At 33.0% G+C, this 11,369-nt stretch overlaps 1 pseudogene; it reads left to right on the top strand.

Annotated features, from left to right (window-relative positions):
• The first annotated feature begins 564 nt into the window (after positions 1-564).
• LOC124080703 (tRNA methyltransferase 10 homolog A-like) lies at positions 565-1,192 on the top strand (annotated as a pseudogene).
• Positions 1,193-11,369: the final 10,177 nt, after the last annotated feature.

Genomic DNA, 11,369 nt, shown 5'->3' with positions numbered 1-11,369 from the left:
AAGTGATACCTGCATAACATTTTTGGATCTGCCTATAACATTTTTAATGTCTTTTAATACCATCAAATCATCAAAATTACAGTCAATGAAAAGGCAGAGTGTACTACGAACAACATGTCTTCAAACCTGTTTTCTGTCATTTCCTTCTGAGTTTGATTCTAGTTGACACCATCACTCGAATTTCTTTCTCTTGCATTTTTCTTGACATTTTTGTTTGCAAAGTTCTTGTTGTTCTTCTCATTGTTTCCGTTTTATTAGCTTCTTCAATTGTTGTTTAGATGGAGATCAATCCCTTCATCTAATCTTGGTTTCTCTCTTTCCCGATCTTCACTTAAGTCTTGCTTCCTTTCAACATTGAAAGTCTCAGTAAATGCTGGTGACCTTCCAGATGACATTATTTGGTATCTCAATCTGAGTTGATGGGGAACATGGTACTTGGTGCAGAAAGCCTCTCTGGTATGTTCTCTATATCTCCAGTGAGTTCTCCTTTGAAAACTTCAACTCTCAGGGGCTGAGCAGGGAGTTACACGGTGGAGGGTGGAGACTACTTTGATCTGAGGATGATATGCAGATAACCAGCAAGCACTGCATCCTGTGCAGTTTTACTTCACCAGCTGAGGAGGTGGACTGGAGAAGAACATGGATGAAAATGACAAAGGATGCGACATCTGGAAGGATACCCACATCAAACCAGAAAACTATAATGAACTCATATAAGAAAAGAAGATCTGATTTATCTGACATCAGCTTTGCTAGTATAATAAAGGAATTAGATGAATCAAAGGCATATATGATTGGAGGATTAGTAGATCACAAGGGATTCTCATATAAACAAGCATCAGATTAAGGAACTGATCATGTACCACTCCACCTGGAAATTTTATGAAAATTTATAATTGAAAATTTTGGCAGTTAAAAAAATGTATTTGAGATTGTTCTGGAAGATCCTGGAAACAAGAGACTGGCAAGAAGCCTTTTTCAAGATCTTACTCTAAAGGAAAGGGGGTGTTCTCATAGACAAAGCTCATGAAAGTTCTTCCCATGACAAACAGTCTGCCATGGTTGAAAGTGGATCAGACAGTGGTTTCAGTGACAGGGAATATGGCAAGAATGAACCAGTGTCAACACATAAAGACAAACAGCAGATAAGGAAAATAGCACTGAATCTAGCAGGCAATATGTACCACGCTAACATTACCTGGTTTTCTTTAAGAAAAATTAGGAGAAAGTGATGTGCTTCACAGAATATTAAAATTAGGGAAAAAAATATTTTCTCTTATTTCTTTTGTAAATTTTAAAATCTCTTTAGAGATAAATGGTAATGAAAAGACCTTTGAACTCCATAAGAATTTTTTGTTTATGCATAAAACAACTTAACTCTGTATCATTTTTTAAAAAATTGCTTTTTAAGCCTCAAATAAGAGTTTTAGAATATTTTGGTTTATTAGTATACCCTATTTCTCTTTCATTTTCTGGAATGAATTTCGCAGGATGTGCCTTCTGACCTTTCAATTCACATCAGTGACCTTTCTATCAGTGTTTTTCTAATTTGTTATATATTTATTTGTGGGGGAAGATATTCATAAATGTCCTCTAAGTCTACTAAAATGTTATGTATGAGATCGTATCCTCCATTCGCAGCTTTTATATTCAATTTATTTAGTTCAAAAATACACACTAATCCTAGGAAGAAATATCAGTTTGCTACTTGATAATTTGTTTATTTTGGACTGCAGAGTCTATGCCTGAGCCTCCATTGTGGCCTTTTCATGTTCTGGAGTAATGATGAAACAGATGAAAATCTCTTTAATCCATTTTCTTAATTTCTATAATGGTAACAATTTATTTCAATTGTAAAATTGAATTTTTGCAGGCTAGATTATTTTATAAGGATATTACTTTAGAAGGATCAATTTTGCCTTTATCTGATTCAAAACATATCAGTTCTTATTATCTCTTTTTTCCTTACATATATTTTTTAAAACTGTTGGTTTTTAAAGTGAATATTGTGCATCTGTCTTGTATATTATAAGAATATTCAAACTAACACAAAGGTATTTATGTTTCTGGAAATAATATATGCATGTATAAAAATATCATGCAATTTTATATCTGTTTGTCTATATCATGTATGGTTCTGTTATTAACTGATGATAACAGAACTGATTTGTATGATTTGTGTGAATGCTTGTGTTCAAAACACTAAGAGCAATTTGAATTGCATTCACACAAAAACCATAACTAAACATTTGTTTAGAAAGGTTGGAAGGAGAGAATGGGCCAAAGGGAGCTGTTTTAGTTTCTAAACAGTGATTGTAGGGAAATAGAGAAGTTTTGTTTAAAATAAAGTGATTGCTCTCTGTCTCTGACAACTAAAGATATCAGAAACCTTCACTGAGCTTTGGCAAAGTAAGTTTCTTATCTTTTTTTTTTTAAATATGTGAGAGCTATATTTAAACAACCACATTATTTATATATAAGTTACGTATTAACTTATATACATATTTAGTAGAAAGTTTATTATAGTATTGATGTTTACTATTTTCATTGCTTTATTATTGTAGTCTATTAGAGACAGAGACATGATACCTGTACTGAGGTCCCAGAAATCAGAGTAATGTAGAAGAGAAGAGAAATGTCATTTCCTGGGCAGCAGGTGTGAAAATTGGGGTAGCTAGACTCACTTTATGATTATACACATCGAGTAGTGAGAAAAGGAAGAAGGTGTAGGATAGAAACAAGAGAATTTGTATTTAACTTAAAATTTAGAATTTTGAAGTTGAACAAGGGCATGACTATAAGGACCTTAACATTCCTTTATAAAATCTGAATGTATTTTAAGAATACAACATATACAAGCTCTCCTTTTCTTTTTAAAAAATAAGGACAATTTGGCACACAGAGTTCTGGGAAGTGGTTTTTAAACCCCCATTTTAAGTGCTTAAACAGGTATAGGTGCTAGAATTTATTTCCTTAGATAAGTTCACAGTGGGATTGAATACAAGGATTTTTCCCTGGACTTTTCCATTTCCAAGATAACAGCAAATAATTTAATAAGGTACTTATATCAAGTATCAGATTTGTAAGTATATAGGTTTATGTATTTTAGTATACCTGAAATGGTTTTAGGTATTACTTTGCTAAGCAGATAGTCTGTGCCAAAAGCCATACTGTATGTTCAGCTGCTCAGAAAGAGCTTGTCAACTTGGTAGAAGTGGAAAACAGACAGAAAATACATCTGTTCCAAGTGGCAGCTGTTCCTGTCTGGAGTGTAGAAAATCAGCCATGAATATACTCTGTAGACTAGCCATCTCATTTGACTGTGCTATTAGAAGACACCTGTGAATTTTCTTCATGAGTCTGTTACTTTTAGATGCCTCTCAACAGCAACAACTTTTTAATCACAAATTCCAGAGATGTTTCTGTTAAAGAAATATAAGATTATTGAAGAAATGGATGCTGCATTAATTCCATGAATTCTAATACACAAAAAATTGCTTAGGCCCATATTTATAAGTAATTTGTGAAGTAAAATATTAAGCTGACATCAAGACATTCTGCTCAAGAATCATGTTAAAAGAATAATTTTAGAGAAATTAAGTTTAGCAGAGTTCATTTCAGCAAAGCATGGTTCATGAATCACGCACACTCCATACTAGGAGAGGAGCAGAAAGCTCCACTCAGCAATGAGGATGGACGCTTTTTAGACAGAAGAAGGAAATGAGAAACAGACAGACTTGGCTGGTTGCAGGCTGTCCTTAGCCCCATTTGGTCATGGTGTGATGAGGCATTGCCTTATAGAGGCATGGTCTGATCAGCTGGTAATCAGCTAATTTGATTGGCTGAGACTCAACTATCTGTTAGAAGATGACAATCTTAAATTAGCTTGTAGTTTATGTATCTGTATATATACAATTCATATATATTTAGTATACACACACACACTAAATTAAGATGTAGTTTACTGTTTACAAAGGCAACTTTGGGTTAAATTCAATTTTACTTTTACCCCCAAGTAAGTTTGTATTATATTATATTTTAAGAAGAGACAAGAAAATAAATCATATTACAAGGTGACTGATAATATTTTAAAGATACATATAAGGAATAGAAATTATAATATTCTAGTTTTTAGCTGGAATAGTTTACAAACATTGCAAAGAAAGGAATGAATCTCCCTCCCATTCACTTGTCATTTCAAAACCTTCTAACATCATTTAGTTATTCCTTTTTTTCCCATTCTCTCTCCACCTTCCCCTGCAATCCCCTCTGTTTCTTCTCTTCCCCTTTTTAAGTCCTTTGTGTTGGCTTCTTTCGCAAATGGCAATGGTAATTACTGACATAGCTGAAGCCTCAACCTTCCATTAGTTTTCCCTCCCTACCCCTCCATGCCCCACTAAGTTAATATGTATCTCTGTTAGGCATTCTCCATGTATGCTTTTTTACAATATGTATTAATATCTAATACAGTATCTAAAACATGCACTATCCAGACAAACTTATTATTTTTATGTATGTTTTATGTTCATATATGACAAAACACTATTTTAATCTGCCACATTTTGTTTTTATTTTTGCATTATATTTTAGATGCATCATTAATTTAGATTGTTTTTACATATATACACATATGTGTGTGTGTGTGTATATATATATATATATATATATATATATATATATATATAAACAAACTCTAAGTACAACTTAGCTTGACATTCTTTCCCCTAGTGATGGACACTGTTTAGTTTATATATTTCTATATTAGTGATAGTACTGCAATGGCTATGTTGTCTCTGACTTTCTTGGGCACACATGTGGTAGTTCTACTACAAGACACATGGCTGGAGCTATATCCTGAGGCACTTTTGTGGAATCAAATAGGGTCTATATTGTTTTAATGGAATCCTACATCAAAGTACATGACTTTGGGCACAGAGCCAAAGATGAGCTACCTCTAACTCCTACTTAACTACTAGCTAAATACTCATAGTGTGGGCACAATTTGATGGCTCTGAAAGATCCCAGAAATACAGTCACCTGTTCATTGAGAATGTACATCTACAACTGCACTTGGCATTAACAAAAAATTTTAACTGGTTTGTATCAACTACATTCTCCTTAGTAGGGTATCCCCACATTCTTTCCAAAATTTGTATTGTCGTATATTGTCTCTTTTGATCTGTTAGATGGAATGTGGAAAGGAATATTGCTGTTAACATAACATAAACAATTTCAAGACACTTTGCAGATAAAAATGTGTTTGTGCATATGCCAAGAGTTTGTCTTATGTTTTCCTTTTTTTAATGAGTTCTTTTTTTAACCTATGTAGAAGTTTCAAATTTTGACATATACACACTTAATAGAACTAAGTTTATGACTTAGGCTTGTTATATAGTCTATCAGCCTTAATCATTTTCTGACTGGAGAATATAATGATTCTGGGAATAAACCTAGGAGAGACATTTACCTAAAAGTGATTGTCTCAAGATAGACACAAAATTCTACTTTCTAGACTCTCATTAAAATTGAGTTGAGCACATGAAGGTTTTATGATGATGTTAAGTTGACATAACATAAACATCATATACATATACATGGTAATCATTTCTGTTTTAGAGCAATTGCATCAACAGTGATAAAATGTCTGGCAAGCCATAGGTAGTAAAATTACACATGCCAGCAAAAAAAAAAAATTGCTAATGAATCAAAGATTTAAGTGAGAAATATCTATCTTAAGGATGCAAGAAGAAAATGTAAGTGAATATTTTCATAATCTCTAGGGTTCAGAATTCTTTACTAAATTTCATAGGTAACAGAGATCATAAATAAATATGATTAGATTTGAATTCATAAAAACTTTTATATTCATACATCAAAGAACTGTATTAATTCACAAAATAAAATAAGATACAAACAAAGCAAAGGTGAAAATATTTCTAAAGCAAATATGCCATACAAGTCAATAATTTTTTTAATATGAAGATATTTATAAATCAAATGAAAGCTATTATAAAATTATCAATTACAAATAAATGCTGAGATGGTAATGTTTTGTCTACCTGATTGCAAAAAGTAATGATTGAAAATATTAAGATAGAATAATAATAGGGTTTTATAATGTTCAAATACAATGTACAGTGTATAGTAAATTTTAGTTAATGGTAGTCATATAGATATAGCACTGTTTGAGCACATGGACAAAATATTATTCATATTTGAAGTTCTTGAGGATTTAAATTGATGTAATCTGTGTTTTAAAAAATATTTTCTGACTGCAATGCAAAATAGATTGGTAGAGTTATATGCAAAATTAAATGTGTTAAGGACTTACATCAAACCAATGTTTATCCTATCCCCAAACTGTGAAGAACCTAAATAGTTATAATAAGAGAATTTGGTTAAATGAATTATTGCACATCAAGAGAAATGGAATAATATGAGACATAATAAGTGATATCATATATTAAAGATTTACCTGATATATTTTTGACTGAAGAATACTGCTTGGCTGTAACATGCAATTTATAAGATAATTTATTATATTTAAAAAGTATTTAAATATATTAATGTTAATAGATAATTTAAATATGTTAATGTTAATAACATAAATTATTAAATAGATGACTTGTAAATATATTTGTTATTGTTTGAATATGAAGTGTCCCCTGAAAGCTCCTGTGTTAATGTGAGAACATTCAGAGGTGAAATGAATGGATTATGACAGATGAATCCTAATCAGTCAATCTAGTTTGAGTAAACTAACTGGTTGGTAACTAGAGGCGGGTTGGGCATGGATGGAGATCATGGGTCACTGGGCATATGCCATAGAAGGTTTCATCTTCCTGAGACCCCTTCCCTTCTCTCTCTGCTTCATGGCTGACATGACTGAAGCTAATTCCTCTGCTGTAAAATTCTATCATGACATTCTGCCTTACCTTGGGTCCAAAGTTCTGGAGTTGGCTGACCAATAACTGAAATCTGAAAACATGAGCCCAAAATAAACTTTTCCTTTTCTAATTGGTCTCATGGAGTATCTTGGTAACAAACACACACACACACACACGAAAAAAAATATATATATATATATTTTTTTTCATCAAACAAATTTGACCTAGTAAAATTAAAGAAGAGCACTGCTTTGCTTTTCTCAGACCAGTGCTTTAATCACATTCCATCAGAACTTTAGTGGCTTTGGATGATATTTTTGAAAGATCCAATATGCATCCATCTGGGTCACATCAGGAAACAGATGGCATCCTGAACATTGAAATAAAAAGAAGTTTATTAAGATTGTATTTATAGTGATAGTAGTAAGATCAAAGGGACCCAAAAGAAACAGGGAAGTACCCAGGGTCTTAGAACAATGGTGGGTAATAAGCTGTAAGTTTTCAGAGGTTAGGTTAGAGAACTGTTGCCTGAGTCCTAGAAGCAAGAAACTGAATTTCAAACTCCACAAATATTGTCTTCATGGGTAAGATATATACATATTAAAACCATCTATACCCAGCACGGTATGCATAAGTGAAAAAAAAATACCTTGAAGTTCCTTTCTTCCCTCTTTCTGATGATTTGCTGCTGTCCCATTTGGTTGGATATAATCAGAAGCAGATGCAGAGTACATTAGATTCTGGGCAATGCTGTGGGCACTAGGTAGTATTATGGTGAAGGAATGAGTTAGAAAAGAGAAAAATAAAATAGATAAAGAATGTTTAAATATAGAATAATCAGTATAATTGATTTTTTTTGAAACTTTTCTCAATGTAATCTCATGTTTAAGTTAAAACATCCATCTGATCTACACAAAAACTTGAACTTCACATTTAATTTAAAACTGTTCCCTATCTACTCTCATAGGCCATCAATGGACTTCCTGTGGAGTAGCCTTTTCCTCTTTCCCTCTCCTACCCATTAGTATGCCTCTCATTTCTCCAGGAATAGGGAAGATTACTGCACATTAGGTGGACATAGAACTTCTTACTCAGTGTTGTTTCCTGACAAGCATCCAAAATGATTGTCCATTTATGTGCTTCTTAGTGAGATGTTTTGGAAACTTTACGGGGTAAATTATACCTTGACGAAGAGGATGCACTCTTCTGCAGCTGTTTTAAAAATATCCTCAGCTTCTGTCCTTTGTTACTATCAGGATAGTAGTGACTGAGTAAGTTACCTAACTTGAGTTATCTTGCCTCCTATTTTTTAGCTTTGTAAATTGTAGAAAACATATAACAATGCAAATGATTCATGTCCATAGAAATGCAAATTTCAACCATTGGAATGCAATTGATTATTGCCCTGTGGATTTTTGCCTCTTTTGCATGCATTAGGAAAACTAATTGCAACATTCCTGATGGGCTTACATATTTGTCTGTTTACTGGATTCTTCTGTAAACCAATTGTGACCTCTTACTGAATCTCTCATTAGTAGATGAAATGAATTTTTGAGTGCGTGTTTATTTTATACAGAGTCATTATTTTACACTTTGCTGTGGTTTAAATATCTGTCTCTTCAAAAACTCATATTGAAATGAATTCTCGTTGCAACAGTATTAATTAATAGTAATTAATTAGTTGCTGTCATTGTAACAGTATTGTACAACCACGAGGATCAGCCCTTAGAGGTGGGATGAACATCATTATAAAAGGACAAGTCAAACTCCCTTTTTCTTACTCTCTTTGCCCTTCTTCAATGTGATGTCCATCACCATGTGAAAACACAGTCAACAAGGCCTTTGTCAGATGCTGGTCTCTTAATCTTCTCAGTTTCAACTGAGGGAAAATAAATTTCTTTTCTTTTTAGGTTTCCTAAGACCATATTTTCTGCTATGGTAGCATTTTATTAGTTGATTTTATGTTACTACAATGAAATATTGAAGGAGCTAACTTATAAATAGAAACAGGTTATTTAACTGATATTCTGGAAGTTCAAGGACATGGTGCCTGCATTTGCTTATTTCTGGTGAGGACCACATGGTGGAACATAGTGGCAGGAACAAATGTTAGAGCAAGCAATCACATCTCAAGCAGGAAGTGAAAGAGAAAGAGGATTGACAGGGCCAGACTTGCTTTTTTTATGAGAATCATCTCATGGGAACTCAAGAAGTCACACAACTACCGTGGGTCCCAAAAGAACTACTTAGTAAGTTTATACCCTCAGTGAACCAAGAGCCTCCCACTAGTCCCAACCTTCCAAATTTTCCACAACATCTCAATAGCTCTACAGTGCAGTTCAACCCTTACTTATAGTATCTTCTTGCTCTAGCAGTAATCCTTTGTGGTTTATGTCCTTTACTGATGGCTCCTTCTGGGTCATGATAACTGATGCATCCTTGACCCAATGAAAGACAGAAATGCAGCTGACTCCCACTCTTTTATTATTATTATTATTATTATTATTATTGTTGTTATTATTATTATTATTATGAGTTCAAAATAACTTCAAACAATCTTTGTCCAAGGGGGAAGCTTTGCTTTTCTAGAAGGCATAATTTACGAAGCTCTGTGGTTTTGCCCCTCAGGCCCTTCTTGATTGGCTTAAGGAAATTAGGAGAATGATGATTTTACCTTCTCTCATTTCAAGCAAAGCTGAAACACTGCAGTATTGTTGATACCTGAGAAATTCTATAATCACTTCCAACTGACCCAATTACTTAGTCTTCCTTTTCGTTTTCAGAACAGTATGCTATTGCTGGAGATGGAATTCCCTTGAAAACAGGTTCTGATATGAAGAATAATGTGCAAGTTTATTGAGATTTGCTATTGACAATCCTGAAAGAAGCAGGATTTGATAGAGAGGTTTAATCACAATGTGGTTATAGCAAAGACCTCAACAGGTCATGTGGAAGACTCTGAAATTTGACTCAAAAAGGCTCTGCATTTTAAATCCTCCATCAAATAGTCACTCAATATGTACTATCTCTGAGCAGGGTGTGTGACCTTGCAAGCCTCAGCTTTCTTTATTCAAATAAAGGCTGTAGAGAGACACTTTTCCAAAATCAGAAATTAGGGCAATTAGTGTTTGGTCTTGGAGGAGGTATCTGAGCAGAGCTCCATAAAATACAGTACAGCTATCTTTTAATTAATCATATGTCAATATACTTAACACCTTTATTTAAATATGGAGGTACTTAGTGTATGTTCTCAGCATCCTTGGGACTTGAGCACATATTTATTAAATGACAGAAACAGTCATGCTTAATAGGCAATTATGAGGAGTCTACACGCAGAGATGCATATGTAACATTTTTGTGCATATAAAGATATTTAAAAATATGACCATTCAAATATTAACAGTATAAATCTCTAGGTGATCAAATTTTAGGAGATTTTATTAGTTTTTTTTAACCTATTCCTGTATTTCTTAATGTTTCTAAATAAAAACTAAGTTAATAAAGGCTCCAAATTTAAAAACAAAAATGAAGCAAGCAAACAACAAACTCATCATCCACTTTAATTTATGATAGAATTTATTAAAGAATATTTGTCACCTCTCAGCTTTTCAGGATTAAAACCTCACTATGACTTCTCCTGGGCAGAGACACCTGGAGTTGCACTGTTGACTCTGTGCACAGGGTACATTGACTACAGCCTATCATAAAATGAGTTCCTCATTGCACTTGGCCAAAAATGGAACTACTCATGGAATTTCACTTACAGTGCATATCTACATGGGTGTGCTTGATCCATGACACTTATGTCACCTTCAGGATCTGTAAGTTACTGGAGATCTCCAAAGTAGAAAGAGTATTCAAAGCTGCTGAAGAGCCAGAAAACATAATAAATGGCCATTATCATGCATAGTCCTTGTACAAATGTAAAAGTGCAGTAATTTTTATTTAGAAAAAGCCAATATTATTAACACTAATCTCTAGACTTCTTTGCAAAAATCTGTTTATGTCTCAAAACTGATTTTTAAAAATAAAACTGAAATATGATTAAATATTAAAGCCAGTTAGTATTTATAGTTCTCTGTACTCAAAAGCTCATTTTTCTTTATCTGTAAAATAGAAGAAACACTATCTATTTTGAAGGGTTGCTGCTTATATTCTATAAAAATGATTTTAAAATGGCCTACTTGTAGTAGAATTAAAGAAGAAGTAATTGAGTATCATTAATATTACTAGTATCATTTTTGGCATTGCTTCATTAACATGAAGAGGACAGGGGTGACAAGTTTTCTGGTCGATTATCTCTCCTGAGAGTGTTGATGATTCTTCTATTTTAATGAAGATAAAGAGTAATGACAATTTTCCTGTAGATAACTAAACAGAAAATTTCCTGTGAAGCCCTGTACATGCAAAATAGATATTGTTTTTGTCCTAAAGCACTCTGCTCTTCTGTTTTGTGAGAATTGTGTAACATATAAATATTTT

Source organism: Marmota monax, unplaced genomic scaffold (assembly GCF_021218885.2).
Source record: "Marmota monax isolate L192 unplaced genomic scaffold, Marmota_monax_Labrador192_F-V1.1 WCK01_AAM20220418_F8-fsc01164, whole genome shotgun sequence".
NCBI classification, from domain to species: domain Eukaryota; kingdom Metazoa; phylum Chordata; class Mammalia; order Rodentia; family Sciuridae; genus Marmota; species Marmota monax.
This window is presented reverse-complemented; position numbering and strand designations above follow the sequence as displayed.